The 21404-nt window shown below is 41.4% G+C and overlaps 1 long non-coding RNA gene, 1 other non-coding gene and 1 pseudogene across 2 annotated transcripts; 1 reads left to right on the forward strand and 2 right to left on the reverse strand.

The window, feature by feature from the left end:
• Nucleotides 1-315: 315 nt before the first annotated feature.
• On the reverse strand, nt 316-8482 carry 4930431F10Rik (RIKEN cDNA 4930431F10 gene). Its single transcript, NR_166081.1, has 2 exons — nt 7806-8482; nt 316-830 (listed from the first exon to the last, which is right to left on the reverse strand). It is a non-coding gene; the product is annotated as an RIKEN cDNA 4930431F10 gene (long non-coding RNA).
• Nucleotides 1947-2049, forward strand: Gm22503. The gene has a single exon (XR_003949065.1). It is a non-coding gene; the product is annotated as a U6 spliceosomal RNA (small nuclear RNA).
• Nucleotides 12296-12995, reverse strand: Gm18250 (predicted gene, 18250; annotated as a pseudogene).

Raw genomic sequence — 21404 nt, forward strand, 5'->3', positions numbered from 1 at the left:
TAATGAAGCAAGACCTGCTCATCTTGAGTCATCTAATCCTTTCATACAATAGGGGTCTACATCCTGACAACATGCCCATCTCTAAGTAGGATACTGGGACCACTCCCAAGGAGTAGAGAGGTCCATTGTCAGAAAAAGAAGATTTTGTTCCTAGAAACTCCCAAGTCATTACTGCCCAGATCACCACAGTCTGTGAGCACTATGCTTACTGTCTGAAGACCTGCTCCCACTCTGCTTCCATTTTGCTGTTATTTTGTGTAAGCCAATCCTCCACAACCCAGACGTCTTAGCCTTTCAATTAAGAACACGATTATGCACCGTGAGATTGAGATTCATTGAGGCCGTGGTGTGGAGGATATAGAAACAACAAATCTGTAGGGTTTACTATTATCATCTCTACCGCAGACACCTGGCCATAGCCAGGCCATCTGTTTACAGAACTTAATTTGCAAGGTTCTAAAAGGGAAGGTGATTGCTCAATGTTCAAGCTCAAGAGCAGCTGCCAGCCCTTCCAGGTGTTCAGGAAGTACATCTGCTTCCCACCTGCTTCACGCAAGCAGGGCAGAGAAGGCAGTGTTCCCTTCAGCTTCTTAATCATGATCAACAGCCTCTCTCTGACGCAGCTCTGAAGTGTCCAGCTCCTATTCATGGACGCCTGGCAATGTAGACTTTCAAACGCTGAAGCATTTGAAACATTCATCCTTTTTATCCTTAAAACCGGATCACGATTCCAAGGCTCCAGCCACACCTGCTGTTGATCCTGTGTTCACGTGGTGATGACTCTCGCCTGGAGTTCCTGGCATTTCCTTTGACACATCAAAGTGAAACTCCTAGAAGACAAAAACAATGTATCTGTTGTTAGATGAAGAGCACCTCCATTTTCAAGGTAAAAAAAAAAACTCTAACACAAGGCTGAGGTTTTTTGAAGTCCTAATACCTAGTTGTCTAAATGTGGGGGTTAAGGACTGCTGAATGGATACTGGTGACAGTTCAAGCTGTCACTCCAGCAAAGCCACCCCTTTCAAAAAGGACAATGTGATAGAACTTTGCAAAGAAGTTGAAAGACCAATTGAATCCACAAAGACACCCCCCCCCCTCACCACCTGAGTAATAAGTTGTGCACAAATTCAACTGATCATGAGGTTCCCTGAATTTCAGGTTTTCTACTGATGTGCCCCCTTCTCTTCTTCTCCCTCAAAGTCTTAACTCTGGCAGTTATGTCTCCCAACTGTATAACCTCCCCTAACTACTTTCAATGTTTCCTTTCTCTAATCTGTCTTTTCTCTGCAATCCTTCCACATAAAAACATCTGTCTGTGGCCTTATGATCTGGCATATCTTTAAGATCATCCACTAAGCCAATCTGTCTTAGCTTTCTTAGCTGTTACTTAGTTCAAAGAATTACTCAAGGATTGGGTGCCTTGGAAAAAAATGTACATATGGCTTTGAATAGAGACTGCTGCATAGGAGCCTGTGATTATGTGTTGGCTGCATTCGTGTGAGCTTTTCCCCATGAGAGCCAGTGTAAAACCCCTACCATCTTCTGATAAGAATCAGCTCCTATGTGTGGCCCGTGTGCTCTCAGACCCCAAGTCCTTGCTTTGGTTATCCTCTCCTCATCCTGCTCTGTCATCTGTGTTTTGTCCACAGGTAGCATGAAACGTTATCTGCACAATGAGATGACTCTTTCACAGTTCTCTCTAGATCCTCTCTGAATGAACATTCACTGGCCTCCTTCCCATTCTTTGAGGCCAAGCGCCAGTGAAATTTCTTCTGAACACTCAAAATAAGATGTCTGTCTTGTATTGTCAGAGAAGTATGGTTGGGGATATAGCTCAATAGTGGAGCATTGGCCAAGACCCTAGATTCAGTTCCCACTAACACTCACATGCAAGAAAACAAAGCCATCATGGTGTTCTTAAAAATGTAAATTACTGTCCTCTCTCCAGCAGCATGTGTACTAAAGAAAAAGACTGGACCGATACAGAGAAAATTAGTATAGCCCTTGCTCAAGGATGACATTCAAATCCATAAAATATTCCCTAAAAATATGTGAATTACTATTGTTTATTAGATTTATAGAATGTACCTGGGATTTAATTACTTCATTTAACCTTCACAACAAAAATAAAGTTTCCATTGGGTGAGAAAAATGAGCCAACAGAGATGAGGTTATCTCTTCTCTAAGGAAGTGGCTATGTTAGGATTCTATAGTACATAGTTAGCTGTCAGATGCCCTGCTCCTTCTCGGTTCTTGCCTTAGTAATCACTATATGGAAGTCTCTTCTATGACTATTTAATATACTTGCTTTGTTTTTCAATTCTTCCTAAATACCAACTATGTGTGATTTTTGATTTTTGAGATAGGGTTCCTTTGTGTAGCCCTAGCTGTCCCGGAACTCCATCTGTAGACCAGGCTGGCTTGGAATTCACAGGTATTTGACTCCAGAGTGCTGGGATTAAAGGCATGTGCCGCCACCACCCGCCTATGTATGACCCTTGAAATTCATTTTGGGGAAAATTGATTCATTGTGAAAGCTAGTCAGTCTTGAAAACAATGAAATAGAATTTTTTACAAACGTGGTCAGATGCATTTTTAAAGAACTACATGTTTCCAAGTATGGCTTTGTGAAAGGGACAAGATGCCCTTCTTCAAGCTTCCTGAAGGATGCAGATGATAATGATTGACCTCTCAGGGCTGCTTGGCATTCACAGTGGGCTGGACGAAGTGGGATCTACTGCAGATGGCTTTCATTCATGTCCCTGTATCTACAACTCCCCACCCCAAGACTCTGAGATCTTACAGACTGTTCTAAGCCTTGCCTGGCCTTCCTAGAGCTTTTCCTCAAGCCAGCAACCTCAGGGCTTATTTTTCCTTCACAAAAGGAAGTCTGCTTTCTCCAGTTCAGGAGCATTTCCTCTCATTCTATGAGAGAATCAATGTGTATTGCTGTCCCAGGCAGCCACTTTCTTGAGTAAGTATTCTCAGGCCTGTCCAGGAAGCTTGGCAGGAATATTTGGCAGCTCCCTGGGTTTACTAGAAATGCCAGAAGCCCACAATTTGCCTAGTGCTAATTGAAGTTTCACCCTACTCTCCAATCCTTTAGAGCATTTAGAGGTTCGAGCAACTTAGGAAATTCTTAGTACAGAGATGGCCTAAGGAAGACACTAATTTGAAAACCAGCAATGAAAGAAGCAAAGGAGTCCACAGGTGGCTCTACTAAACCACACCCTACACCTTCAAAGAAGGGCCCTCTTAAAATATCCCATGTTTCACTTGCCCTTCGACTCCTGCCCACACAGTATGGCTTCCCACCCTCACCTCCTTAGGCGCCTGTGTAAATCTCCCTTTGCCTTTGGGAGTGTTTGGTTGCCACTGAGCCCTCACAGCTGTGGGTGTGTCGATCTGGTATTCTCTACACCTCAGGGGTGTGGCAAGATGGGCACCCGTGCCAAGTGGCTTCACCCACTTAAGGTGTGGTGCTGGCTCTTACTCTTACCACATCTTGGAGTGTTTTAGTCTCTTACTACAAGCCATCCAGAAAGAAAACAAATTGGCTATAGAGTTTACACCTTGCTTTTTTAAAAATTTTATTACGTTTTAAAAATTATAATACAATTACATCATTTTATTTCCTTCACTTTCTCCCATGTATTCTTTCTGTTCTGTCTCCAGTTTATGGCCTCTGACACACACACACACACACACACACACACACACATTTATATATTTATATAAATGTGTGTGTGTGTAATGTGTAGTGAATATAATATATTTATGTTACACATATGTATATATACAGAATTAGATATATATTATACATGTCTCGTATACACATATTATATACATATACATCAATTATATATTATATTTAATGTATATATTTATGTTATATGTATATACATATAGATATATATTATATGTGTATATATAAATAATATAAATATTATTATATATAATATGCGTATATATAATATATTATACAAATATACATCTATGTGTGTGTATATATATATATACACATATATGTGTGTGTATATATATATACATATATATATATATATATATACACACACACATAAACACAACCTGTTCAGGCTATACATTATTACCTGTATGTATATGATCGTAGGGCTGGCCATTTGATATTGATTAACAAACTGGGGGCTCTTCCCTGGGAAAGAGCATTGCTTCTGCTCTCAGAATTTTCCATTTTCCCAGAGTTCCTTTTCTTTTCTTTTTTTTTTTTTTTTTAAGATTTATTTATTTATTATATGTAAGTACACTGTAGCTGTCTTCAGACGCACCAGAAGAGGGCATCAGATCTCATTACGGGTGGTTGTGAGCCACCATGTGGTTGCTGGGATTTGAACTTCGGACCTTTGGAAGAGCAGTCGGGTGCTCTTACCCACTGAGCCATCTCACCAGCCCCCAGAGTTCCTTTTCTAGAGTTTCCTTTCCCCCTCCATGTCAGCACATCCATTGGGATCACTGTCTGTGTCTTATTTAGGTGGCCATGATGATAAGACTTCACAGGTGTACCTTCTCAGGCATTTCTAGGAGACAGAATCTCACAGCAAGCTTTCTGTCCCTCTGGTTCAGATCTCGCTGCTGCACTCTGCTGCAATGGTTCCCTAAGCCTTAGGTGCAGGAACTGAATATTAGTTGGTACTGGGTACCACATGATCTCTATTCTCTGCATTTTGATCTGCTGTGATCTTCTGTAACAGGTTCTTGTCTGTAGCTACAAACAAGAAGTTTCTTTTATGAGGAAGTAAGAGCTACATGTATCTATAGTTATAAGGATATTTAGAGTATAGATGGGGATTCTGCAGTTTGGTAAAGTGGTACCTGTACAGTGTCTGCCAAGATTCATGACACTTCATTAACCCCAGGTCATTGGCTAGCTTTCTAGCATAAGACCTGGTTTCCCTCTTGTTGAGTAGGCTATAAGTCCAGGCAGAGAGTTGCTGGTATCAAGGTATCATGCCATGTTGGTCATTGTTGTGGGTCATAGATGTCACAGCTGGCTGATTGAACTATTGGTTGCTTCCATGGCACCTTTTGGTACCCTGAAAACTAGTCCTTGGGGGAAAGGTTTTTGGGTCTGATCCTGCTCAGGGGCTTCTGGATCCTGAGTTTGAAGTGCATGGTGTCTTCAACAATAGGGATTTGCCTTCCACTTCTGGAAGGTAACAAAGGAAACAACAATAGCCTATATTGACTTGGAACTTGCTAAGCAACAATTCAGAAGCAGGCTTCTTATGCCTGGTGTTGAGGTTTTGTTTCAGCTATGGCTGATGGAAGGAGGAATTGTCAGCCCAGATGGGAAAATGTTATTTGAACTTTATATGTTCATGTTTATGTGTGTGGGTATGCATATGTATACACAGACTTATTGTATTACATGTAGTTTTAGGTAGAAAGATAATAGTGTGTTTCCTTATGACGTTTTCAGACACCCTGACTCTTGTTTTACTGACTTTTCTTCTGCATTTATCTCCCTCCCTCCTCTCTAATTAAAACTTCCCGTTTTCCCCACTTTCCCCTTTAGAATCACTTGTACCCTGCTATTCCCCTGTCCACCACCTCCCACACCCTCATTTACATTTCCAGTTTCTGTAGCTAGTTTCCCAGGTTATATGCTCACATTAGAAGACTTGGAGCTGGAAAGCACAGATGTAAGGAAGCAAGCAGAAGTTATCTTTCTGGGTCTGGGTTACTTCACTTTTTAAAATTCACTTTATATCCTGATCACTGACACCCCCCCCCACACACACACACACATACACACAACCCCTTCACCTTCCCCTTTGCGTCTGAGATGATGCCTCCCCTACTATGTCCCCCTACCCTGCCATATCAAGTCTTTGCAGGGTTAGGTGTTTCTTCTCGAACTGTGGCCAGATAAGACAGCAGAGTTAGGGGAATGGATTCCACAGACAGAAAACAGCATTAGGGATAGCCCCCTCTCCAGTTGTTCAGAACCCATATGACAAAGCTGCACATATTCTCCGTATGTGGGGGTGGGGCTAGGTCCAGCTTGTGTATGCTTTTTGGTTGGTGGCCCCCAAGGGTCCAATTAGTTGACTCTGTTGGTCTTCCTGTGAAGTTCCTATCCTCTTCAGGATTCTTAATCCTTCCCCCAACTCTTCCATAGGAGTACCCAAGTTCCAGCCAATGTTTATTGTGGGTCCCTGAATGTGTCTGAGTCAGCTGCTGGATGGAGCCTCTCAGAGGACCTGTAGTAAGGGAGGCTCCCAAGAATCAATGGGGGTGACCTTAGCTAAGACTCACAGCAATGGAGATATGGAACCTAAAGAGGCTGCCTCCTGTAGCCAGGCAGGAGCCCCACTGGAAGGATAGGAATATACCACTACCACCACCACCACCCCATACACACACAAAACTTTGATCCAAAATGTATCCTGCCAACAAGAAATGCAGGGACAGAAGATGGAGCAGAGACTGAGAGAATAGCCAATCAATAACCAGCACAACTTGAGACCTATCTCATGGGCAAGCACCAATCCCTGACACTAGTAACAATACTCTGTTATGCTTGCAAACAGGAGTCTACCGTGGACTACTTTGCTTACTGTGATCTCTCATGGTTCCATGCATCTGCCTGCCAATTCCATGATTTCATTTTTCTTTACAGCTGAACATGTGTCTCATTTTCATTGTCCACCCAGCAGAGGTAGGGTATTTAGGCTTGTTTCCATTTCCTAGCTATTAGAAATACACTAGTAATGATGACGGTTTAGCAAGTTCTGTGGTGGAGGATATTTATTGATTTCAACATATGCCAAGGAGTAGTATAGCTGAATCATGTGATGGACTTATTTTTAGCCTTTTGAAAGTTTTCCACACCAGGTGTCAGTGAATAGCCTTGCATGCCTATCTGGAAGTCCACAGCCTGGCATCTGTGAGAGATCCATAGCTCCCAGGGTAAAGAGAAATAAAGGTTAACACCAGGCACTTTTTGGCCTACCTTTGACCATGTGCTTGAATAGAACAAAACTACCATGAGCATCTCTCAAGTGTTCTGTATCACATCCTGAAATACAGACTAGGAGTTCAAAGGAAAAGCAGAAGATGTCAAAATCAGAGTGGAGAAGGCTTCCTGGAGGGTCAAAGGCTAGCACCAGTTCAGAAACCATGTAAGTTCTGTGTGAAAGCTGTGAGTCTAGTATGAATAAGCCACTTCCAATATCTAAGGTTGATTTAGCACACTGGGAGACACTGCTGAAGAGATTAATCAAGGTCAGTGTACAGTCAGCTCTTTTGTACACTACTGTGGAAATAATTTAAACACACAACTCAGTTTGCAAATAAAGCAAACATGTCACATTCATAAAAGGAAATTATTGCCCAGACTGATGAAAACTAAATAAAGAAATGTCTCAGTCCTCAATAGGAATATTAATAATTTTTCTCACATACACATGGTGGTATAACCTGTAAACCCAGCACTGAGAAAGAGAGCAAAGAGGATCACAGGGTCCAAGCCAGCTGAGGTATGTAGCAAGATCTTGCCTTCAATAACACACGCACACACGCACACACACATGCACGCACACATGTACATGCACGCACATACACATGCACACCAAGACTCAATTATAGTTGTAATAAGAAGCTATAGTTCGCTCAGAGACTAGTCTGCACAGGTGAGAGTGTGGACTACAGAAGCTACACAGTTTCTGGGACAGGCGGAAGCAACACAGCTTCTGGAGCAGACCCCATTTCTGGCTCCAGACATCCGGGCACCTTCCCTGACAGAGGAGAGGTATCTGCCTTACCCGGGAGGACTTTGCCGGAGCACCTGGGGGAGCCATCTCTGGTCCTGGATCTCTCAGAGAGTAGTCTGTACAGGTGAGAGTGCGGACTACATCTGTTTCGGGCCTTCATCTTCAGCCAGGAGGTAGGTCCGAGCACCAGATATCTGTGCACTTTCCCTGCAAGAGAAGAGCTTGCCTGCAGAGAGTACTCTGACCACTGAAACTCAGGAGAGAGCTAGTCTCCCAGGTCTGCTGACAGAGGCTAACAGAATCACGGGAGGAACAAGCTTCAACCAGAGACAACGATAACAACAAACTCCAGAGATTACTAGATGGGAAAAGGCAAACTTAAGAATCTTACTAACAAAAACCAAGACCACTCACCATCATCAGAACCCAACACTCCCACCTCAGCCAGTCCTGGATACCCCAATCCACCCGTAAAGATAGACTCAGATTTAAAAGCATATCTCATGATGATGGTAGAGGACATCAAGAAGGACTTTAATAACATACTTAAAGAAATACAGGAGAACACTGCTAAACAGGTAGAAGACCTTATAGAAAAACAGGAAAACACAACCAAACAGGTGATGGAATTGAACAAAACCATACAAGACCTAAAAAGGGAAGTAGAAACAATAAAGAAAACCCAAAGTGAGACAACGCAGGAGATAGAAACCCTAGGAAAGAAATCTGGAACTATAGATGCGAGCATCAGCAACAGAATACAAGAGATGGAAGAGAGAATCTCAGGTGCAGAAGATTCCATAGAGAACATGGGCACAACAATCAAAGAAAATGTAAAATGCAAAAAGATTCTAAGTCAAAACATCCAGGAAATCCAGGACACAATGAGAAGACCAAACCTACAGATAATAAGAGTAGATGAGAATGAAGATTTTCAACTTAAAGGGCCAGCAAATACCTTCAACAAAATTATAGAAGAAAACTTCCCAAACCTAAAGAAAGAGATGCCCATGAACATACAAGAAGCCTACAGAACTCCAAATAGACTGGACCAGAAAAGAAATTCCTCCTGACACATAATAATCAGAACAACAAATGTACCAAATAAAGATAGAATATTAAAAGCAGTTAGGGGAAAAGGTCAAGTAACATATAAAGGCAGGCCTATTAGAATTACACCAGACTTCTCACCAGAGACTATGAAAGCCAGAAGATCCTGGACAGATGTTATGCAGACCCTAAGAGAACACAAATGCCCGCCCAGGCTACTATACCCAGCCAAACTTTCAATTACCATAGATGGAGAAACCAAAGTATTCCACGACAAAACCAAATTCACACAATATCTTTCCACGAATACAGCCCTTCAAAGGATAATAACAGGGGGAAAAAAAACCAATACAAGGACGTAAACTACGCCCTAGAAAAAGAAAGAAAGCAATCCTTTAACAAACCTAAAAGAAGACAGCCACAAGAACAGAATGCCAACTCTAACAACAAAAATAATAGGAAGCAACAATTACTTTTCCTTAATATCAATGTACTCACTTCTCTAATAAAAAGACATAGACTAACAGACTGGCTACACAAACAGGACCCAACATTTTACTGCTTACAGGAAACTCATCTCAGGGGAAAAGACAGACACTACCTCAGAGTAAAAGGCTGGAAAACAATTTTCAAAGCAAACGGTCTGAAGAAACAAGCTGGAGTAGCCATTCTAATGTAGAATAAAATCAACTTCCAACCCAAATTTATCAAAAAAGACAAGGAGGGGCATTTCATACTCATCAAAGGTAAAATCTTCCAAGAGGAACTCTCAATTCTGAATATCTATGCTCCAAATGCAAGGGCCACCACATTCATTAAAGAAACTTTAGTAAAGCTCAAAGTACACATTGCACCTCACATAATAATAGTGGGAGACTTCAACACCCAACTTTCATCAATGGACAGATCGTGGAAACAGAAACTAAACAGAGACACAGTGAAACTAAGAGAAGTTATGAAACAAATGATTTAACAGATACCTACAGAACATTTTATCCTAAAACAAAAGGATATACCTTCTTCTCAGCACCTCATGGTTGGTACCTTCTCCAAAACTGACCATATAATTGGTCACAAAACAGGCCTCAACAGATACAAAAATATTGAAGTTGTCCCATGCATCCTATCAGATCACCATGGACTAAGGCTGATCTTCAGTAACAACATAAATAATAGAAAGCCAACATTGACATGGAAACTAAACAACACTCTTCTCAATGATACCTTGATCGAGGAAGAAATAAAGAAATTAAAGACTTTTTAGTGTTTAATGAAAATGAAGCCACAACATACCCAAACTTATGTGACACAACGAAAGCATTTCTATGAGGGAAACTCATAGCTCTGAGTGCCTCAAAAAAGAAACTAGAGAGAGCACACACTAGCAGCTTGACAACACACCTAAAAGCTCTAGAACAAAAGGAAGCAAATTCACCCAAGAGGAGTAGACAGCAGGAAATAATCAAACTCAGGGGCAAAATCAACCAAGTGGAAACAAGAAGAACTATTCAAAGAATCAACCAAAGGAGGAGCTGGTTCTTTGAGAAAATCAACAAGATAGATAAACCCTTAGCCAGACTCACTAGAGGGCACAGGGACAGCATTCTAATTAACAAAATCAGAAATGAAAAGGGAGACATAACAACAGATCCTGAAGAAATCCAAAATACCATCAGATCCTTCTACAAAAGGCTATACTCAACAAAACTGGAAAACCTGGATGAAATGGACAAATTTCTAGACAGATACCAGGTACCAAAGTTAAATCAGGATCAGATTAATGACCTAAACAGTCCTATCTCCCCTAAAGAAATACAAGCAGTCATTAATAGGCTCCCAACCAAAAAAAGCCCAGGACCAGATGGGTTTAGTGCAGAGTTCTATCAGACCTTCAAAGAAGATCTAATTCCAGTTCTTCTCAAACTATTCCACAAAATAGAAACAGAAGGTTCTCTACCCAATTCATTCTATGAAGCCACAATTACTCTGATACCTAAACCACATAAAGACCCAACAAAGATAGAGAACTTCAGACCAATTTCCCTTATAGATATCGATGCAAAAATGCTCAATAAAATTCTCACTAGCCGAATCCAAGAACACATCAAAACAATCATCCATCCTGACCAAGTAGGTTTCATTCCAGGGATGCAGGGATGTTTTAATATACAGAAATCCATCAATGTAATCCACTATATAAACAAACTCAAAGACAAAAACCACATGATCATCTCGTTAAATGCTGAGAGAGCATTTGACAAAATCCAACACCCATTTATGATAAAAGTCTTGGAAAGATCAGGAATTCAAGACCCATACCTAAACATTATGAAAGCAATCTACAGCAAACCAGTAGCCAACCTCAAAGTAAATGGTGAGAAGCTGGAAGCAATCCCACTAAAATCAGGGACCAGACAAAGCTGCCCATTCTCTCCCTACCTATTCAATATAGTACTTGAAGTCCTAGCCAGAGCAATTCGACAACAAAACGAGATCAAGGGGATAGAAGTTGGAAAGGAAGAAGTCAAAGTATCACTATTTGCAGATTATATGATAGTATATATAAGTGACTCTAAAAATTCCACCAGAGAACTCCTAAACCTGATAAACAGCTTCAGTGAAGTAGCTAGATATAAAATTAACTCAAACAAGTCAATGGCCTTTCTCTACACAAAGGATAAACAGGCTGAGAAAGAAATTAGGGAAACAACACCCTTCATAATAGTCACAAATAATATAAAATACCTTGGTGTGACTCTTAACTAAGGAAATATAAGATCTGTATGTTAAGAACTTCAAGTCTCTGAAGAAAGAAATCAAAGAAGATCTCAGAAGATGGAAAGATCTCCTATGCTCATGGATTGGCAGGATCAATATAGTAAAAATGGCTATCTTGCCAAAAGCAATCTACAGATTCAATGCAGTCCCCATCAAAATTCCAACTCAATTCTTCAACGAATTAGAAAGTACAATTTGCAAATTCATCTTGAATAACAAAACACCTAGGATAGCAAAAACTATTCTCAATGATAAAAGAACCTCTGGTGGAATCACCATCCCTGACCTAAAGCTGTACTACAGAGCAATTGTGATAAAAACTGCATGGTATTGGTATAGCGACAGACAAGTAGACCAATGGAATAGAATTGAAGACCCAGAAATGAACCCACACACCTATGGTCACTTGATCTTCAAGGGAGCTAAAACCATCCAGTGGTAAAAAGACAACATTTCAACAAATGGTGCTGGCACAACTGGCAGTTATCATGTAGAAGAATGCAAATTAATCCATTCTTATCTCCTTGTACTGCATCAAATCTAAGTGGATCAAGGAACTCCACTTAAAACCAGAGACAGTGAAACATATAGAGGAGAAAGTGTGCAAAAGCCTCAAAGATATGGATGGGCACAGGGAAAAATTCCTGAAAAGAACAGCAATGGCTTGTGCTGTAAGATAGAGAATTGACAAATGGGACCTCATAAAATTGCAAAGCTTCTGTAAGGCAAAAGACACTGTCAGTAAGACAAAAAGGCCACCAACAGATTGGGAAAGGATCTTTACCTATCCTAAATCAGATAGGGGACTAATATACAATATATATAAAGAACTCAAGAAGGTGGACTCCAGAAAATCAAATAACCCCATTAAAAATGGGGCTCAGAGCTAAACAAAGAATTCTCACCTGAGGAATACCGAATGGCTGAGAAGCACCTGAAAAAATGTTCAGTCTCCTTTATCATAAGGGAAATGCAAATCAAAACAACCCTGAGATTCTACCTCACACCAGTCACAGTGGCTAAGATAAAAAATTCAGGTGACAGCAGATGCTGGCGAGGATGTGGAGAAAGAGGAACACTCCTCCATTTTTGGTGGGATTGCAATCTTGTACAACCACTCTGGAAATCAGCCTGGTGGTTCCTCAGAAAATTGGACATAGTACTACTGGAGGATCCCACAATACCTCTCCTGGGCATAAATCCAGAAGATGTCCACCTGGTAAGAAGGACGCATGCTCCACTATGTTCATAGCAGCCTTATTTATAATAGCCAGAAGCTGGAAAGAACCCAGATGCCCCTCAACAGAGGAATGGATACAGAAAATGTGGTACATTTACACAATGGAGTACTACTCAGCTATTAAAAAGAATGAATTTATGAAATTCCTAGGCAAATGGATGGACCTGGAGGGTATCATCCTGAGTGAGGTAACCCAATCACAAAAGAACTCACATGATATGTACTCACTGATAAGTGGATATTAGTCCAGAAACTTAGAGAACCCAAGATACAAGATATAATTTGCAAAACACATGAAACTCAAGAAAAACGAAGACTAAAGTGTAGACACTTTGCCCCTTCTTAGAATTGGGAACCAAACACTCATGGAAGTTACAGAGACAAAGTTTGGAGCTGATACTAAAGTATGGACCATCTAGAGACTGCCATACCCTGGGATCCATCCTATAATCAGCCTCCAAACGCTGACACCATTGCATACACCAGCAAGATTTTGCTGAAAGGACCCTGATATAGCTGTCTCTTGTGAGGCTATGCTAGTACCTGGAAAACACAGAAGTGGATGCTCATAGTCAGCTGTTGGATGGAACACAGGGCCCCCAGTGGAGGAGCTAGAGAAAGTACCCAAAGAGCTAAAGGGGTCTTCAACCCTATAGGTGGAACAACAATATGAACTACCCTGTACCCCTGGAGCTCATGTCTCTAGCTGCATATGTATCAGAAGATGGCCTAGTCGGCCATCATTGGGAAGAGAGGCCCCTTGGTCTTGCAAACTTTATATGCCTCAGTACAAGGGAACACCAGGGCCAAGAAATGGGAGTGGGTGGGTAGAGGAGTGTGTGGGTGGGGGAGAGGTCTGGGGGACTTTTGGGATAGCATTTTAAATGTAAATGAAGAAACTACCTAATTTTTTTTTTTTTTAAAGAAGCTATAGTTCTCAGACCAAATCAGGCCAATCTCTTGTTTATGTGTGGCCTGTGAGTAAAGAATGGTTTTTGTAGTTGACATTGTTTTTTTAAAAAAATCAAAGAAATAATACTTCACGACGAGTGAAAATTATATGAAATTCAAATGTCACTGTTGGTAGTGAAGTTCTTTGGAGGCCAAGTCACACCCAATTGTTTACCCATTGTCCCAGCAGCTTTTGTGCTACAATTGCCTGCTCAGCTGCTGGAATGAAGCCAGAGGTGATTGCACTGCTGTCCTGCAGCCAGCAAGGTCAGGGACATGAATGCCACACACAAGAATCACCTTCTGAGTATGAAGACATTTTCAAAGAAATACATTTAAATTCTTACTGTGGACCAACTTTTGCAGACAAACATTTGCAGTCAATTTTGGTTATGGAAAGCATCAAGTTTAAGCCCCAATGAAGGGAAACCTCATGCTTTCTCCCCAAGAATTGTTACTTTCTTTTTCATTCATAGACCTCAGCACTCAAATATTATTTTGAATTAAATATTTTACAAAACTGTGTTCTATAACAGGGTTTTATACTTGAGGTGAATTTTAGAACTTGTTAATTGGTATGCTTCCATGTATATAAATAAATGTGTATATATGTATATGTACATGTGTGTCATATGTGTGTATGCTGTATTTATGTCTGTGTCTACATATTTGTGTGTGCATGTGTCTCTGTACATGTATATGTATGTCTATGTGCATGCTCAGCACATTTCTACTACTTGAAGTGGTTTTTATAGTAACTTTATGATATGGTCCAAACAATTAGTATTAACCTTTTTATGTAGCAATTTCAAGGGTGATGGAAGTTGACAGATGTCCCCTTATTGGGTAGCTCCCTCAGGTTTGGAAATGTTCATTGTGTCACCATAACCATTGCTTAGAGGTGAAACATAACACACTTTAAAAACAGCAGTGATTCTGGTGCAGTATCTTGTCTCAGAGGAAGAAGTTGTTGGGTCCGTCACTCTTGTTTCCAAGGAATGCAGGTCTGGAACGACTAAGAGGCCTATAGTGCTGATGAACTCCAGGGTTTGACATGAGTGAACCTGAGTGTTCATATGACCCAGTGTTAGGGATGAGTCGTGTTCATCCAAAGGATGCCAACATCCTGACAGTTAGGTGCTTTACATGTAGTCTTACTGGTTTTCTCTGTAGCCTAAGCTGATCTTGAATTCGTGATCTTCCTGCCTTAGCTTCCTGAGTCCAGAGATCAGACACATCTGTGCTCCCATGCCTGGATTTGACAATAATGTCTTGACAGAGGTAATCAATGGACAGTTAGGTTACTGGAGCATTCTGTCATCTAGTATGACATGTATTCTTATTAAAAAAAAAGGGAAAAATTGGAGAGAGGAATGCAGGACATATGGTGTGAAGGCACAGGAACATGGCATCTAAAAGCAAGAGATACCTGTGGCCATGGAACCTAGAACCAGCCCTCCTGACATACTTACCATGAACTTCTCAGCTTCAGATCTATAAATGAGTAACTCAGTGTAGGTCTGATAGCTAAGCCACACAGCCCAAAGCCTCTTTGACACTGTGGACATGCTCTGGGGACAGTATATGACAGGAGGTTGAAAGGGAGGATCTGAAAAATTCTTTCCCTGGGCTGGGCAACCATGACGCAGCAAGCAAGAATGGCCAGGCAATGGCCCGGCGGTGGTGGCGCACACCTTTATTCCCAGCACTCAGGAGACAGAGGCAGGTGGATTTCTAAGTCGAGGCCAGCCTGGTCTACAAAGAGAGTTCCAGGACAGCCAGGGCTATACAGAGAAACCCTGTCTCAAAAAACAAAACAAAACAAAACAAAAAGAATGGCCAGGCAAGCAGGGGCAGTTTCAAATAGGACCGCTTTGTGACACCAGATGACAGCTCAGGGCTGGCAAGTGCTTCTGACATTACGGTTAATTTACCTGGTGCTGTTTAAGAGGCAGCTGGCTGATTACCTGAACAAGCTAAATTTAAAAATAAACAACAACTACAACAACAACAATGCTTGCTTTCAGCACATATCTGTTTTGGGTAATACATCTCCACAGTGGAATTTATAGGTGAGAAATTATCCACATACAGGTTTTGATTCTATGTGTGTATAGCCAATGAAGGCAGTAACAAAGAAAATACCCACATCTGGATTCTGAGCCAGCTCAGTCTTATCTCAGTACACTGTGAGCTAGCTAGTGGATTTCAGATGACTTATGCAAGTCCCAAAGGTGATCTTTGTCAAATCAACTTTATTAGATTTTTCTAAAAATTACAATATTAGTTACAGAAATGCATTCCATTGGGAGAGGTTTAAGCTCCCACAATCCATACCATTTATTCACCAATTTAGTTCACATTTCTAGAACTAAATGTGATTTCTCCCGAGCACTTGTTGGTGTTGGCAAGCAATATGTGAGGCTCTTGGTGATGTCTGTATCCTCAGACCTGAGTTTCTTTCAGCGTTACACAAGAAGATGCTTCCTGGTAGATCTGTTAGAGATATGAAGGAGTAAGCTTTCCATCTTTCTCCTGCTCTGTCCTTTCAGCCAGGGAGGCTGTCTATTGCCCAGCTGGAAGGAAATTTAAAATGCCCAAAGCCATTTCAATTAGCCACAAATGCGTTTTCAGATGTTTTTCTTGGATCCAAATATCATGGGAAGTCTACTTGTTTGAAACCCCTAAAATGGCAGGATGTACTAACAACATGTTTGAAACCAAAAGTTAGCCACAGGTAGCCAGACTCCCTTGCTTGCTGTACAGGACCCTCTGTCTCTGGGAGACCATGCTACTCTGTCCATGTCATCTCAAGTATCTGCTCTTTCTTTTAGCTAAGTTGAAACAGTGACCCACCTGGGACTAGATAATGACCTGATAAACTTGTCATTGACAGATGTTTCCCTCTCAGTCTCTCCTGCCCCTGTGATTTGCTAAAGTAAGACCAAGGAAAAAGAGTGGAGATTGGGAGTGGGAGGCACATATGGAAGAATCAGATAGAAATTTCAAGACACCATTGGTGCATGATGCAGAGGGAATAGCTTATGTGGGTTGCAAAGCAACCAACTTCAATTACTGAGAAGCAATAACACACAGGGTCCCCGCCCTCCATCCAGCAGAGTCTTCGCACTGGCCTTCACGGTGCTCAGTGGCATCTAAAGCTCCCCCCAGCCTAGGCTGCTATTTCTCACCTGGGATGGAGTGTGCACGCGGGGGGCGGGGGTGGCATAGAGAGAGAATAAGAATGAATATCGTGGGCAGGGGAAGCAATAAGTAATAGAGCAACAAGCAGAGCGGTGTGTTCAAGTTTCTCTCCCATAAATTAATAATAATGAAAGTTCATGAACCAGACCATCTGTCTGACCCTGGACTAGGCACTTGACATGAATTATTTTGTTTAGTTGTGAGTCATTGAGAGTTTATGAGGAAACTGGCGTTTAGAGAATGTATTGAGTCTCCAGAAACATAGAAGCAATAGGATTTAGTCATAGGATTTAACCCTCCCCTTCTCTGTCCTTTCTCCTCCCCACTCAATTCCTCATCCCTCTCTCTACCTCTCTTCTTCTCTTCCTATCTCTCTTCTCTCTTCTTTCTCCCCTCTTTTCACTCTCTAAGTGATTGACACATAACTGGGAGCTGGCAAACATGAAATCTACAGGCCTGGCCCCTGCTGTGTTAGCCTTAAGATCTAGATGTGAGTTCATGTTGAGGCTAGAGTCCTAAAGGTAGCCTGGAGGCAGTCTTTTGCTCTTAGGGCTTTCCTTCAACTGATTGATGAGACCTACCGCATGAGAGAGGGTGATGCGTTTCATTCAAGACTGTTAACTTAAAGTGTTGGTTATATCAATATATAAAAAATAATCCCTTTACAGAATATCAAGACTGGTGGGGTTTTTTTGTTATTGTTGGGTTTTGTTTGTTTGTTTGTTTGTTTGTTTTAGCAAATATCTTTGTCCTGTAGCTTAGCTACATTGACATAGTAAATTTACTGTCACAGAGAATCAAAAGCCACATCACTCAGAGACAAGATCTGCACTTTGATGGCCCTACATCATGCTGGTTGCCAAGGCTGTGTGCAAATGGGCCAGCCTTCCAGCTCGTAGGTGCTCAGGAGCGAAATGCTCAGTTTCTCCTTTGCCTGCCTCCCAAGAGAGCCATTGAGTCTCAGATAGTAAATGCACATTAAATATCTTAGTAGGATGCCAGTTAATGGCAGTAACTTTAACATTTAGACAATTTTTCACTCTTAACTTTGTTTAAAACAATACCTTTGTCCTGTCTGTGGGTCCATACCTTTCATGAAGTTTATACTTAGAAAATGATAGGGCAGGGATTAGTTTCTTGTGGATCTTTAGCGTTTGACACTAGCTTGTTGTCGCAGGACAGATTTATTAGATCATTTCCTAAATGGATTCCTTGGTCAACACATGAGGTGGTACCCACAGGAGTGATTCCTGACAGTGTTTACTATGGGTGGTGATACCCAGATTAAGGAACAAGTGGGGACTTTTAGAAAAAGGTGACTTCTGGCTGGTTCATGCAGGTATGAGCTGCTAGTCTGGGCGGGTAGAGGTACAAGTGGGAAGTAGATGGCTCAGTGGGAATGATAGGCCTTGAGGACACTTGCTTTCTGTTTGGGGAGCAAATCATATGTATGTACGTAAATACGTACATACATACATACGTACGTACGTACAGGGCAAGGGGAACAAGCATCTGCATGATTAAATGTTTTATTGGCCAGTCCTTCAGTTGTAATGCAGAGCCACGGAAGGAGAGAGAGAGAGAGAGAGAGAGAGAGAGAGAGAGAGAGAGAGAGAGAGAGAGAGAGAGAAGTAGATTTTGGGCAGGATGCTCAGTTTTCTCCATTTTTCTGAAGGACATCTAGAATGTTCTTTGCTCAAGTAAAGCACCTGAATGATCGCTATTGTAAGCTGCCTTAGAGCGAGAGCTGCATTCTGTGACCTTCATCTTATTCCCCAGTCCTCAAAGCACTGTCTCTGATACAGGGGTAGCTCCTTGGTAAGCTGAAAATAATTTATCCCCTGCCCCTTGGTCACTCTAGAAAACAAGTCTGACTCATATTAGATTCTGAAGCTTCCTTATTGAAGATACTTCAATGTTTTGTTCTTGTCTTGTACGAGGTATTAAGCAGAGAATGTAAAACATGTCCTACAAGCCCTTTCCTTCTGGGCTGATGGCCAGCCAGTCATTCTGGTTGCACCACGTGATTTGTTGACGACTGTTGTCCCTTCTGGTTGGCCGGATCTGCACCTGTCTAAATTGCTGAATGTTCAGAACTTTACCATTCTTCTATGACCTGGTTCTTAGCTGCCTCTCCAACTCATCTCTGGCTCACCACCTCTGTAATCATACTGTGACTTTCTCTGTTCCTTTGCTTCTGTTATGCTTCATGAAATCTTGGACCATGCTCATTCTTATGTCTCTACCTGGGAGTCTTCCCAGTGTCTCCCCACTTGGAATTTCATTTTCTCTTTCTTCCTCTGCTAATTCTCTGTTGTAACCTCACATCCACCGGTGGCTTGCTTGACTTCAGACCTCCAGATGCATTTATATATCCCTCTCATATACTCACAGGCATGTCAGAGCTTCCTTTTAAGCTTTACTCACCACTTTGGTAAAATAATTATTTGTGTGATGGTTTATGACAGACTGCATGACGACAAGAAACTTACAGCACTACTGCTTGCTTCTCAGAAGAATCCTGATAAATATTTCGTAGAGCAAGGGCATAAGGAAAAGTATGGACCAAGGCAATGAGAATAATCAGAATTTTTCCTCTCCAACTATTCAGACTCTATAAAAAAAACTCTTGTTGAATAACATCTATGATTCAAATGTTTGCCTACTAATTTTCACTATCTTTAAAACAAGGTTCTGAGATTCCTTGGTGTTATTGCAGGTAGACAGATTTATTTGAGTCCAAATTGGTGCCCTCTCCTCTCCTTTATTCCTTACCCCCACCGCCCAGCATCATGCTTGACTCTTCGTTTGTTTGTTTGTTTGTTTGTTTGTTTGTTTGTTTTTGTCAGTCTCTTGACCACAGCTCTGGTCTCTGGAATCCTGGCCACACAATAGTTAAGCTTTTTTCATGTACACCAATTCCCTAAGATCTAACTTTGAAACAGCAATGAAAGTTAAAGCTGCTGCATTTCCTTTAGATTTTATAGCCTGATTTGCTTTAGATCCTAGGAGTTGATCATGTGCTAATTTGTCTGACTGTTTTGTTTGCCTAGATCAATTAAACTTTCCTGTATTTTTTTTTTGAAGTGAAAATATTTTCCCACATGAAAGAGTCATTTGGGGTGGTGTAACAAAACAGAGTTGGCCATGCACATCCTGAACGCTGTTGCCAAAATTTGGTTTTAATTAGCTTTATGACCCATCAAATAGCCATTTCCATGAATGAACCCTTTGCCATATATCCCTACCAGTTCATTCAACATTAATAGGAAAACCTCTGTATTAAAACTTACAACATACCTCTGCAGTCTCAACCAAAATGCCCCAAGCCAAACAGCACATAGTGTATTTGTTTTTCAGAAGGGAAAGCATATTTTTCTTTTACAGAATGTTGATGTGCAGTAGATGTTAAATACTGTATTCATTTTCTAAGGCTCTTCTTAAATTGAAATGATTTATTAAGGCAAATTATTCTGAGCAGATTTTTGTGTAGCTATATAGGCATAAAGGATGATGGTGAACCAGAAAAAAAAAAAAAAACCAAAACGATCTTTTTCAGAGTATGACAAAGAATTTAATATTTAAAAAAGTAAGAAGATAGAAGTATCAATGGTGTAATTTGGCTGAGGTTAAAGTTGACAGTAGATGGGCAGGGACCACAGACTGTTAAGGAGACTGCAGCACCTTCTCATGAGGATTCTAGGCTAGACCTTACTTCCATCCTCTGATCCCACTTTCCTAGAGAGCACGGCAGCCCCAGTCCAGGGGTTCCATTCTGTGGCTAATCATTAGACTCCTACTGTTTTCCATCTCCGTGTGTGAGGACAGGAAACCCAGAAAGCATGGCTAGGGAAGAGCAGTTAATTTTTAACTCAGGGTTCATCTTAATGGAGTCTGGAGACCTGGTGGACTCTTTAATTGTTACCAGAATTTTTCCATCCAGATGGGCTTCACATGACAAATATCTGCGAACCAGCACAATTTCAGTCACTGCTGAGGCGCAGCATGGAGAAGCTCTCTACGCATGTCTGAGTCCATTTGGAAAGGAAGGAGCCTTTTTACGGCCTCTGTCCACGGCGCCTCTTCAGGTGGGGTTTCTATCCTGCCTGAAAAATTCTACACTCAAGAAGTAGCAAAAGTCTCATTTCCGCTGGTGTAAAAGTTTGTCTCCATAATGAGCATGTCCCCGGGCCTTGGCGTCACATCTGACCGAGGAGGGTTAGGCATTTAGTGGACAAGAACAGTTGTCACAAGATCACAGCCCAGCCTCTCAAGCACAGGTTTTCCCAGGAGAACAGTCTTCTTACCTGCTTTGTCATCAGTAAAAGTTTGGCCTCCACAGTTTCCCATGTTCACAAAGAGGTGAGGCTGAGGAGAACTGAGGTGCTGACACATGTGGGGTTCAGGGTCTCTTGAGGTGAACCTTG

This window comes from Mus musculus, chromosome 10, assembly GCF_000001635.26.
Source record: "Mus musculus strain C57BL/6J chromosome 10, GRCm38.p6 C57BL/6J".
Lineage (NCBI taxonomy): Eukaryota > Metazoa > Chordata > Mammalia > Rodentia > Muridae > Mus > Mus musculus.